Source organism: Streptopelia decaocto (assembly GCF_964273445.1).
Source record: "Streptopelia decaocto genome assembly, chromosome: 1".
NCBI classification, from domain to species: Eukaryota; Metazoa; Chordata; class Aves; order Columbiformes; family Columbidae; genus Streptopelia; species Streptopelia decaocto.
This window is the reverse complement of record NC_138663.1, coordinates 132735996-132749338: the sequence shown is the minus strand read 5'-3', so window position 1 is coordinate 132749338 and position 13343 is coordinate 132735996. Positions and strand designations below refer to the sequence as shown.

At 37.7% G+C, this 13343-nt stretch overlaps 1 protein-coding gene across 1 annotated transcript in view; it reads right to left on the bottom strand.

Annotated features, from left to right (window-relative positions):
- The window catches only part of ROBO1 (roundabout guidance receptor 1), a 312664-nt gene that overhangs the window by 62996 nt on the left and 236325 nt on the right, over positions 1–13343 (bottom strand). The gene's annotated exons all lie outside the window — the stretch shown is intronic.

The window sequence follows — 13343 nt, the reverse complement described above, 5'->3', positions numbered from 1 at the left end:
AAATGTTAAGTTTCTTTAATAAGGAATGGCAGCACAAAGAGACATCAGTCCAACAGTCACAGCATCACTGGGATCATCTTTTCTGTTGCTGGACCTCCCAATTAAAACTCTGACTTTGCACCACCGGCTTTTATTCGTGACAACTTTTACAAGAAAGTGAGTCCCACTGACTTAAGGAGACAACTTGCAACAGTCACCAATATGAACAAATTTGTTACAATTTGGTTTTTAATGGAGGAGTACGGCTGCAAGTCATAGAATCACAGATCTCAATTTGTAAGGGACCCATAAGGATCACCGAGTCCAGCTCCCTGGAAAGGAGTCTGAACAGAGAAACCTTTGAGAGGCAACTGGCCCACAGGCCACACTTTGCCGAGGGCTGCAATAAACACTGTTGAGTAACTATGTGAATTCATGGCTTACTTGCACAACATCTTTGATTTAGGAAAGCTGAGGAGAGAAAAATCCTTAATTCCTTATAGAAGAGACTTTTGATGCGGTTGGGATTTCAAAGAAATTTAAAGTCAAAAGCCCCAAAAATACTGTTGAATGAATTATAATCATTTACAATCTTCAGTCCAATTACTGAAGAGGAATCAATTTAAAGGACCAGCAGAGCTAAATGTCTTCCTCATTTACATAGGCAAGGGCATGTTCGAACAAAATATATATGTAAATGAAAGCAAATTTGAAACAGCTGCTCAGCCTAACATTATAAATATTGCCAGCATTGTCCAAGCTGTTGAATTTATACAGACTTCAAAAACCTCTTCATCCAGTAGTAAGTAGAATGTCAAAAAATGTCAGTCACATAAAAAAAAAGAATCAGCATAGATGACAGCATTCAGTATCTTGATGGAGCTAGCACAAAGAAAAATAATCTGGCTTGTTTTATAGGCTGTTAACACTCACTTATATGTGCATTAAATGAAAGTCCATTTACTTATTTATTTCCAACTCCTTTTGACCATGTGTCCAAAACTAGTTATTCTCTCGCTTTTGGGTTGAGAATAAAGGGGATGTTTTGAATCTGACTCTAATAAGCTAAACGGTTTCGGTATTTTGCTTTTTCCTTACAAACTTTTCTGTATTTACAAGATTTTTCTTTAAAAAGAATGTGACTCATGTAATTTAAAGATATCACTCAATGTGTCCTTTCTAAAAAAAACGGCTTTCAGTTTTCACACAGGCCAATACTTTCAGTTATCTGTTCCTCATGCCTTGTGATTTTTCTCCCTAGTGAGTTCACCTTAGAATAGAGTCTTCTTATGACCCTCTTGCTTTGGGAAGAATTTTTAAAGCATAACACATTATTATTTACATTTGGATTCAAATTCTACCTATCATACGATTTCCTTAGATAAGAAACTACCAAAAGTGAAGGTGAGATTGACCTACAGTAATGAGCAGACTTCAAAACATTTAGCTCTGAAATGTTCCATCAATACTTCAGAAGAAGATGTGGGAAAACTTTGACGTGGCAGCACATTTAATGTAGAATGGAAGGTGAAACTGTTGGAGGTTTGACACAGGGTTGTAAGGTATGATGTGGAAAATGGAGATGAGGGTGAAGCACCTTTGAAATGCTGTTGGATTCTAATAACAAGAATAAATTTAGCATATAGTTAAATGTGGGGCTTGGCTGGTTCTGTACTGGTCTGTGACAAGCCACAGAAAACAGAACTGAGGGTTTCTAAATCCTGCGCTAGTGCAGAGGATTTGTAAGGTTTCAGACTTCATTGAACCTGAGAATGGGGACAGCTATAGAGAAGTTAAAATGGTTCTGACCACTGAGAACCAGCTTAATTCTAGTACCTGAAGACTAATGTTCAGGGACAACTGAACACAAAAAACTAGGGGAAATCTAGTCTTTCAGATAACCACGGTAGAATATATAAAATGTAAATAGGTAAATGTTTCTCCAGGTGTTATTCTAAATTCATATTTTGTATGTATATTATTCTTATAATGCATATATGTCTTACTCTAAATCTATTGCCATTAAAGTAAAAAATTAAAACCCTATTAGCTTGATTGTCAGAAGAATTCAAACAGAGTTATGTGAAACTTTGTAATAAATTCCATTCAGTGTTTACTGTACAGGAAGTATTTTCACCATCCTTTTTTAATTTCAGTTTGCTTTCACACCTTGGGTCACATATGTGTGGTATGTGATGGATATACTGTAAAAGATGCTGAAATAATAATCCACTTAAGGAAAGAACAACTTCTATCCTTGAGACCTTTAAAACAGAATTAATTTTTTTAGGGAACACTTTAAAGTTCAACTAATGCATTCACCGAAGAAAGAAGACATTTGGATTTGACTCGTTACATCACGTAAAAACAGACAGAAAGTGAGCAACCCATTACCTTTCTCTTTGCCATTAAGTTACCCATACTTCATGCAGAATTTATTCTGTGCGATGTTTCTTGTCAATAACAAGTAAAAGATGGGAGCTGATTGGTTGAAGGACATGGAAGGGGATGGATGGGAAGGGGAGAAGAAGTTCTCGTCACAGTGATACGATGATTAGAAGATGGCCAATAAAATTTCAACTTACCAGACACAACTAAAAACGAAAACAAAACAAAAAGAAAACATGGAATAAATAAAATTGAATAGACATGAAACAAAATAAAGAATAAAGCAAAATTAAAAAGAAATAAAAGAAAATAAACATGACCCTTGGTAAGGACCTTAGAAAACACACATGTATTCTGATAGATGAAAATACCTTTAAAATATCGAACCATATATTTTTATTTGACTTTTTCGCAGAAATCTCTATCAAATGCTGAAGAGGAAAATGGCTAACAGACTGAAATAATGATCAGGCAACCTGTGTTCTACTCCAAGCTTTTCTGATGAAATGTTGTGTAACCTTGAGTAAAGTTTCTTTGTTTTCATATTGTTATAATTTCTCTGTATTGAGAGCTTTCCATGGTAAAATTAACTTTAAATCTCCAGTAAATACCAATCTGCAACATTGCTGAAATGGAACAGTGACATTTACACCCTTTCTAAAGCATCAAAACATCTACGAAAGGAAAATAGGTTTCTGAGGCCAATAGCTATTACAAAGCAAGTTTATTAAAAAATTAATAATATGCTGAGACATTTAGCCCACACACCAATCTCTGCAGTATAAGATCACTGTATCAAGGTCGTTATACTCACTATTAAACGGCAAATACAAAGTAAACCACAATTAAAATTAATTTGAAAAGATTCTTAACCCTTTTCTTCCACTCTACCCCAAACCACAATTTCACTAAAATATTCAAAACTAGAGATTTATTGCAAAATATTAGAATTTTCAGCAGAAATTATCATTGGTAAATTATCTAATATTAAATTATCTTTCAACTACAGCTGAAAATTTTCACAAACTTTGAAGTGGCACAGATCCTGGCAGGCTAACTTTGCTTATAAAAGAAAGGCATGTTAGAAGGCATTCCAACCACTTATCACTGATTGAAAGAACAGATTGAATCTAAAAATGTAAAAATCATGCATTTCAGAAAGATACACAGATACCGTAAAAAAAACACCAACCAAAAAAAAGGTAGTTTATATAAGATAATTACAGCAAAATCCAAAAATCATATTTTTTAAAACGCAAGTTACAAATACTTTGGTCTTATCACTTCATGTTGAGAGCAAACCAGCTATTTTTCAGCAGGGTCCACTTTAATATCAGGTAGGTAAGCATCTGCAATACACCATCTTCTGATAAAACATATGGAGAAAAACTAATAATACCCAGTCTGCCAACATTCATTAGACATGAGGAATACTGGCTTTCTGTTCAAATAAATACAGAGGACTCCAGGTGTATTATGAAAATGAAGCTGAAAGAATCAGATATAAAATTGGAATTTGGATCATGTTGAAGCCAAGAAGCTGCAATTGAACGCATCAAAACCAGATCATATAGAGAATTTGGGTTTTATGTTGTTAAGAGATATTTTTTTAGGAAATAATCCCAAACAGAGAAAGCTGAGATTTCAATTTTTCAAAGCTTTGTTTTTTAGTTAAAAGGAAATATTCTGGACACACAACAGCCTTTTTTAAGTGTGTGGGTTTAGTATTTCTCAAAGAGAAAATTGGTGTGCATTTTTATGCTCAGATTATCCTGGCAAGTCTGCGATTTGTAAGAGGAGTGTCCAAGAAATGATACACAAGAATTCCTGAAAGAAATACACCCATCCTCAAGACTCAGCTTCTAGCTACCCTTGATCAAGTGTAAGTATATTACACAGTAACCACTCCTTTTTAACTGAAATGCTCTTTACTAAACTTGCAATTACTGTCTGACCTGCTCTGGAATTGGAAATACTTCTTCATAAAACACAACTCATACTCCACATGAAACAGTCTGATAAGAGACTTAATGGGATGCAATTCTTGCACAGAAGAAATTACACTAAATTATCAAATTTCCATTACTCGAATAGTGCCCAAAAGAGAGTTCAGTCTTCTTGGTAGCAACACAAAGCTGCTTAAGCCTCATACCGAAAGCTCACTTGAAAATTTCTAACAGATAGAAATCTGTCTTGGTTGCTCAGTTGCATTTCCACTAATTAAATTAACTTGCAAGTGCTGAATTTCCACTTTTCCTTTTACCAGACAGTTTTGTTATTGCAGTTCAAAAATAACCCTTCCAAGCAAATATATATTTTTTCCCACCTGTAAAAACAGAGAGGATACTGATACATGAAATAAATCCCTGTTGAAACAGGGCATCACATTGGTAGAAAACTTGTGGCTAGGGCAAAGGGTGAAATTTCATAGGAAAACTTGAGCAGTTCTGTCAGAGGGACATCGTGTGGTTTAAAAGAACAACAATAGCAACAATGACAACAAAGACCACTTGTGTAGTTTGATTTACATCCTACTGATATCTAAGGTTACTAAAACTGAGATGTAAATAGTTTTTCCTCTATTATAGCACATTTTACTTGACAGAACTTTCAATTATAAAATAAATTAATTTTCCCTGTGTTAATCATGACTTTTCACGGGGCAATTAGGGGCAATAACCTGCTTGTAAAGACAGGAAGTTAGTATGTAAAACCACAGATACCAAAGGAATAATATTTTTGCCTTTCAAATAATTCCCTCGACATGTGAGGTTTTTTCTCGGAAGACGTGTCCAGTCACTGAACAAAAAACAGAAGAAAAGTGGTTTCCAGACTAGTGACATGATCTTTTAATGCCTTATTCTTGCCAGCAACCCTATCGACCTCACTGGGACCACTGGTATCATTAAATCCACTTGCAGGGGTAGGAATTTGCAGTTTTAGGAGTTAAGCTACAGACTAGTATAGCTGCCAGATGTTAACGGAGCAACTATTGTATTTGACAGATGTAATATTGCAGGGTCACAGGATAATCAGGTTGGTGGAAGCAACCTTGGAGGTCTCTAGTCCAACCTCCTGCTCGAGCAGAGTCAGCTATCGAGTCAGACCAGGCTGCTCAGGGCTTGATCCAGTTGGGTCTTGAAAACTTCCAAGGGCTGAGAATGCACAGCCTCTCCACCCAGTGAAGAAATTTCTCCTCATATCCAGCCTCGATCTCCCTTGTTGCAACTTAAATCCATTCTCTCTTGTCCTCCCACCGTGTACCACTGTGACAAGCCTGGCTCCATCTTACCGACAACCTCCCTGTAAGTATTAGGGGCTGCTTTTATTTCCCCCTCGAAGCCACCTGTTCTCTACGCTGTGCAAGCACCATCCTCTCAGCCCTTCCTCACAGGATATATGTAAATATGAGACTTCAACATACTGTATGTAATGTCTACCTCTCTAAATAACACATTTTGTAATTCTTCTCATAGAGGTGAATGCAAATGTTAATCTAGTGTTTCTCTGTAACTCACTGGTTTGCTCATATTTAGAATGAAATATTATGGTTGTGTCTTATTTCTTAGTCTGATATTGGACGAGCTATAAACTTCAAGTACCCCATTCTTGAAAGCTGTGGTAGTAATTATCTATCTCAAAAAGAGTAAAATTATAGAAATTTTCATTCATTTATACTAATAAGTTGCTTTTGAGATCCTGAGAGTCAAGATGATACTTAATTACTAACTAGTATTCTGTTCTCCATATTAAATACTCATTAATTATCGTTCTGACTATTACTATTTATTAATACCTTCTAGGTGCTCAGAAGGTATCTTGTTATTCAGCTAACACAAGCTGAATACTTTAGATTTAAGCTCAATACGTTTCACTTTTGATTATTTATATAAGAATCTTCACATCTTCAAGGACTTCTTGACACCCACAGGGGCTATTATAAAGGAAGCAAGACAGTGTAATCCTATCCCAGAGAAATGAAACAATCCCAGTCTTCAGGCTGATAATGACATACAACAAACAGGCTCATATCCCCTCTTTAGCTTCTGTGTAATTATTTGGCCATATGACTGATCTAGGAAACAGCAGTCACAATGGAATTTAGATTGTTTTCAATTAATTTTGTGATACATCAATCCCAGTTCAAGCGACAAATAGGAGAGGTTGAATGTGCCTGACAAACAAACTGGTAGGAGGTGGGATGAGAGCGTGAGCCCATGTGCTGGAAGAGACAGTGGAGCTCAGGAGGAGGCAGTTCTGAAGCAGTTGGCCAAGTAGAGACCAGATGGTGGGAGAGGAGAAACTCCAGAGCAGGCAACAGAGATAGTATAAGGATAGTTACATTATCTGTCATGGAGCATTGCAGTTCTACAGAATGGTTGAAACTCAGCTGTTTATAATCTCAGGAGGAAAGGAGTGGGTGAGAAACCCACTCTTTATAACCTCAGTCTGAAATGAGTGGGTACAGAAAAACTGGGTACTAGAGTTACATGCAGAAGAAATGCGAAACTCTGAGTATGTTTAGCAAACTGTTCAAACTCTGACTGCTCACTCCTTAAAAAAAAAAAAGAAATTATGAACGATTTTATTTTCCAATTCCTTCTCCAATTCCAAATAAAAACTCAGCTAAAAAGTTGCCAATCTCTTCTGTTCATAAATTTGTTTCATTGCTAAGCCTGCTAGGCTCTGAAATCCAATTAACTACTTTTTACCTTCAACCATCTCAACAAAACCATCGAATGCCTTTCTGCAACATGACTATCAGGTATTTGGTTGGTGTTTTGCAAAAACTATTACTAAGGGAGATACTTTAAAACAATGTACCGTGTTTCATTTCCTATCTAGTGATTTCTAGGCTGTTTGTTCTTAGCAGAGCAACCTGAAACACCCAATATCCTGAACTGCACATCTCTCTGCAGTCATTTGTGGAAAGTATAATTTTCTGCAGAGAACTAAACAAATTCCAAAATCTCTTGTTCTGAAAAAAACATAAAGGTGGCTATTCAGCTGTCTCCTGGCTTCAACTTGTGAAAAATACGGGAAAATAACATTGGGTACATTACAGAAGAATTAGGGTGTATCACTTTTCATTCTCATTGGTCTCTCTGTTTTCAGCTGTCACTTCTTGAGGTCTATATATATATCTATATCAATAATTCACACTTCCCCAGATTTTCTGCTAAAATTCACATTAATGTAAGACCAGACTGGGACACTCTTATTCACCATGAATACTTTTGCACTATGTAGTCCCAGGGTATGAAGTGTGATACAGTGCAGCGCAGACTTCTGAGGAAAGGTCTAACAGTCTGGCGCCAAGCATTCCACAGCCACACAGCTGAGGCAAAATGTTTAATGGAGATTTTTGATGTTTCAAATCAAAAGTGATGACTTGTAATTCCAAACCCCCAACAAGGGAGTGATCGTGCTTTATTACATTTATGATGACTGGAAAAATTCTGGTTTGGATTGCTGCTGATGTGTCAGATAAGCACTTCTTAAGTTTAAAGGATGAAGTGACTATGGTAACTTCAAAGTTACCAAAGGCAAGAAGACAGAAATCTAACTGATTGGAAAAGAAACTGATTAATTGCTTTCTATGATAAAAATGTGGAAATAGACTTTGCAGTGTGGTTTGAAAAGGTAGCACTTCTCAGGTTAATACATGTAGTACACAGTTTAAAACGTTTATAAATCCTGTAGTCCTTGCCTTGAGGTGACAAAAGAAATCTGAAACATGGGGGTTAGAGGACAGGGAGAGGGAGAGAAGGATTTAAGGTCCTTCAGAAGTTCCTCTCCTTGTGTCCCCTCCCCCTTCCTTGCTCTGTGTCCTCCTAAACCATCCTATAAACCAAATACCATCTAGAGAGCACATTTAGGACAAGTCTAATACCATATATTTAAAAACTAGAGTGATGCAGTAAACTGTGGAGTCCTGTGTTTAAAAAGAATGCAGGTAATTTTGGGCACTGCTGGAATCAAAGTAATCGTGGCTACAAATATTTATATTAAAGCCTTTTAAAAGAGTGAAAAAAGATAGTTTAATTTTAAATAAGCTATGCAGAAGTACAAAAAGATTATGATAGCTAGATACTATTTGAAGAATTCTCAGGAGCTTCCTACTGCATTTTTTGACATACAGAAAAAGATAGCAGAGCTGAAAAGGAAACAGAGTGGGATTTTTATCCCAGCTGTTTTTGATAACACAGTTTTCTTCTTGGAAAGAAGTACTTGAAATCCATAGTGACCTTCTTATAATAAGTTAAAGCTATTTGAGAAAAGTGGCCAAAGCCCCATGATCAATGGATACCGAACACACACTAAAAAGGGAAGGACAATAAATCTTTCCAGTGCAGTAACTTTTGATCATTAAAAATGTTATTTTGGACATGCAATACTCAGAAATGAATACCATCAAGTGAAACAGATACTATTTCAGAAGAAATCTGGACTTCTTTTTCTGGCGACACCACATCCCCCACATACAGACAACCCAAGACTGCATATGGGACACTAACACCCAAACTTACTTTTTTGGTAGTATTATTTAGAAAGTGGCCATGACACATTAACAAATTTTAATTTTAAGTAGCAAAAAATGCAACATATAACAATTTTATATAAGATGGAATTAGCCATCAGGTACTCATAAATTTTACTGTGATGGAGGTAGAAAAGGGAACAAGCTGCTTAAGGAAGTAAATATATTGTGCAAAAATAAAATGTAATAAAAAATCTGGGGACACTCAGCCTGATTTTCATAGCTGCAGGTATGATGGCCTAGGGATATTAGCAAATGTTTGGAGGTTACATCTTCAGTTAGGTTAGTCATACTCTTTGAGGAAAAAAATCTGACCAGGTCTGAACACCCAAGAACTTTGAAGGAAGAGGTACAGAAAAGGCCATCAGACCTTGCTGGTGGAAGACTGGACCACAGCAGAACTCTCAGGAGAGTTCCTCCTCCGTACTGAGAGCCAAGTATCACTGTGCTACCTTAACTGTGTCCAGAGTGGGCTCTCGTTATGCCACTGAAAGATGCAAAGAGACCTGAATCCCCTTCAATGCTGTGTTTAGAGAGCACAGGACATTTTTCACAGATATCATAGAATGTCCTGAGCTGGAAGAGACCCACAAGGATCATCGAGTCCAACTCCTGTCACTGCACAGGACAACACCACAGTTCACACCATGTGTCTGGGAGTGTTGTCCAGACTCTTCTTGAACACTGTCAGGCTTGGGGCTGTGACACCTCCCTGGGGAGCCTGTTCCAGTGCTCCACCACCCTCTGGGGGAAGAACCTTTTCCTAATGTCCAACCTAAACCTCCCCTGGCACATCTTCCTGCCATTCCCTCGGGTTCTGTCACTGGTCACCAGAGAGAATCAGCACCTGCCCCTCCTCCTCCCCTTGTGAGGAAGCTGTAGCCGCCATGATGTCTCCCCTCAGTCTCCTCCAGGCTCAACAAATCAAGTGAATTTAGCCAATCCTCATATGGCTTTCCCTCCAAACCCTTCACCAACTTCGGAGCCCTCTTCTGGACACTTTCCAGTAACTTTATAACCTTTCTCTCCTGTGGCACCCAGAACTGCACACAGTGCTCCAGGTGAGGCCGCACCAGAGCAGATCGGGACAACCACCTCCCTCGCCCGGCTGGCAATGCTGTGCTGGATGCACCCAGGACACGGGTGGCCCTCTTGGCTGCCAGGGACACTGTTGGCTCATGTTCAACTTGCTGTTGACCAGAACCCCCAGATCCCTCTCCGCAGAGCTGCTTTCCAAAATCTCTTCCCCAGTCTGTATGTACAGCCAGGGTTGCCGTGTACCAGGTGCAAAATCTGGCACTTGCCCTTGTTGAACTTCATGCGGTTGGTGATTGCCCAGTTTTCCCATTTGTCCAGATGCCTCTGCAGGGCCTCTCTGCCCTCGAGGGTGTTGACAGCTCCCTCCAATTTCACGCCATAATCAAACTTATTAAGCAATCCCTCACGTCCTGAGTCCAAGTCCTTTATGAAGACATTGAAAAGCGCTGGCCCTAAGATGGATTCCTGCAGAACCCACTAGTGACTGGTCACCAGCCCAACATAACCCCATTTACTAGAAGCCTTTGAGCCTGGCCCATCAGCCAATTACTCACCCACTGCATTGTGGGTGGATGTTGGCCATCCTCTCCAGGAGGATACTGTGAGAAACAGTATCAAAGGCTTTACTGAAATCCAAAAACCTTTATGAGAACAAGACAAGCAACCTGATGTCCGTCCAGACAGCTCTGTGTTGTTTTTTTTTGTTTGTTTGTTTCTGAATCCCCTCATCTTTTTTCCATATTTAAATGCAGAAAAAAAGAAAAATCACCCCGAACTTTGGGAATTAACGTGTGGTCATAGCAACAAGAGGAGCATGCAGCTACTGCCTGCAGAAAACAATGTGAGCATATTTGGTATTTAGCAGTTTAACTAGAAGAAGCAGGTTCTTTTCCTTGCACTGGAAGATTCTGATACTGAGCCTACCAGGTGTATCTAGTTTGCGTATAAAGATTGCAAGATACTTTATTACCAGTTCCTGATCATTCAGAACCTAACAATAAAACAGTTTAGTGTTCAAACAAAACATAATTCACAGTAACCAATGGTACTCAAAACAGCTTATCAAAACAATGTTTGAATGTACTGTTAACTATAAGGTAGCACTTTTTTTTGTCAAGAACCAATTCAGAGATGACTCATTTTAATGATGCACGTCAACTAACAAAAATAAGAGAGTGCACTATAATCACTGTATAGTCCCTATGAATTACTTATGGGCTATAAACAAGGCAAAACTAAAGTGTGTATTATCATTTTATGGATGTTTAGCATAATTGAATAAAGTCTATTTCAGAATGAACATATAGCAGAAGTATTGTTTAATGAACAACCAATGAAAATTATTATTCCTCACACACTATTTAATTCTATACATAAAACCAAAAATCTGCAAACTCAACAACTTGTACTAAAATTCTACTTTGTCTGTTCCAAAGGCAGAATTATTGAAATGTTATCTTTAGAACAGCAGTCACAAAATAAAGTCTGCAACAGTGATGCCTGATACAAAACCAATTTATTTTTCCCTAGCCATGGGATTTTGGAAATTGCAGGCAATTGAAAACAGTCTTCAGATTTTCTTTCCTACTTTTTAACTGAGTGCCGAAGTACGCTACACAAATCTACTTGCTTCAGTTCTCTGCAGTGAGTGAGGTAGAACTTTAAAGAACTTTACAGTAAATAAAACACTTTCAGCAGGAGAAAGCCCCTAGCTTCAACTTACTTTCGTAGTGATGTTTCTCCAGATTATTTGGACTCCTATTCTATTTGCTCAGAAACAACTGTTTCAAGTGTTCGTTTCAAAGTACTAAATTGTAGGAAGGGATCTCAAAAGTTTTAAGCATTATTTCCCTGTAAGCAATTGCCACTATTGTGACACTACAAGTGAAAAAAAAATGAAACTCCATTTAAAATCTTAAAAGCCATGGAAGCAGTTATTTATTAAAACATGTTACATGGATTTGAAGCAACTATAAATTACTTTTTAAAAATTGCTTAAATATTTACTGATTGCTTCTTTTATTCGTATTTTAGAAATGCTTCAGGAATCTTGGTGTTCACCACTTCCAGCAGTAGAACAAGCACCTTAAGGGGACTATTCTCTTCTTCACATGGTTTCCTCAGTTCCTTCCGATTATCTTTTAAGATTTATATTCTTTCACCAGAAATAGGTGGCAGTCAAACTCCTCAGATCCTTGATAGAAATCTGAAGTGCTGACATAGTTTACAGCAGTCATGAAGGGGGAAAGGGCTGCCTCCCTAAGATACACAAATCACAAGAGATGGTTTCCCTCATTCATCCTGCCAAAAGTTTATTAATTAAAAAAAATCCTGAAGTTCACAGGAAAATCACTATTCTTACTTCCTCTTTCATGAGGTCTGAAGACAGAATATGGCATAAAATTAGGAGAAATACTGACTTAAAGAGAGACCAAATACACAAGTTCAGATTTAAATCCAAACCCTAGTTTTAATATTCAAGTGGTTAAATTCACCCATGATACTGTGAGGCATTCACTGAAACACATAATAACCACCACATACCTCAACAGCATTTTTGTAATGCCATAAAAATCTGAATTTTGTCTTTGTCATTTTAATGTAGGTAGCTCAGATGCCTATAAAGAAATTACATTTACAGCCAACTTATAATGTGTACCAGTGGCCTGACACAGTGGAAACATTCATATGGTATCTGGCAGATAAAAGAGCAAATTCGATTCCTTTTCATTCTGGGTGGTATTCTCAGCCCTGCCCAGAAGCCTTATCAAATAGGTGTCTTTTACGGTGTGCCTTGAAGCTACTTTACACAAAGAGGGAGTGGAAAGAGGAGGAAATTCCAGACCTGAAGCTTGTGCCATCTTTTCAGATTAAAATTCCTTGTCAGTTGACTAGTACAGTAAAATCAGAGCCAGAAGTCACTTATCAAAAGTTCTCACTATACACCTTGCCGACAAGCTCTGTTAACCCGAAAATTAATGACATCATAAGCTAAAACACCTTAATATCAAAGAACACCACTGTAAAATACAAATTGGCCAGAGCAATTTCCATAGGAATTCTTCTTTTTTCTTGCCAAACTGATAACACTGTGTTTAGTGTCTTTGAATGGCAAAATTTACATTTTACAGTTCAGTCACTGCTGCTGCATGTTGAGATGCACATTAGGCAGGGCACTGTAACGAGGATTGCAAGGAAGAAGAGTAAAGAACTCGAAGTTTGAGGATCGTTCACACCAACCTGGTGCTGATCAAGTCGCATTGTTGGTATTATATGTTCTTGTAAAGTCCTCAAGTCAACTGACCTACTTGACCTGTTTCTCTTTCAACTCCTGCTGAGTAGTAACTACACTGTCATTGCTATAATGGTTCTTGGCCTACTGCCTAGGAGAACCTTC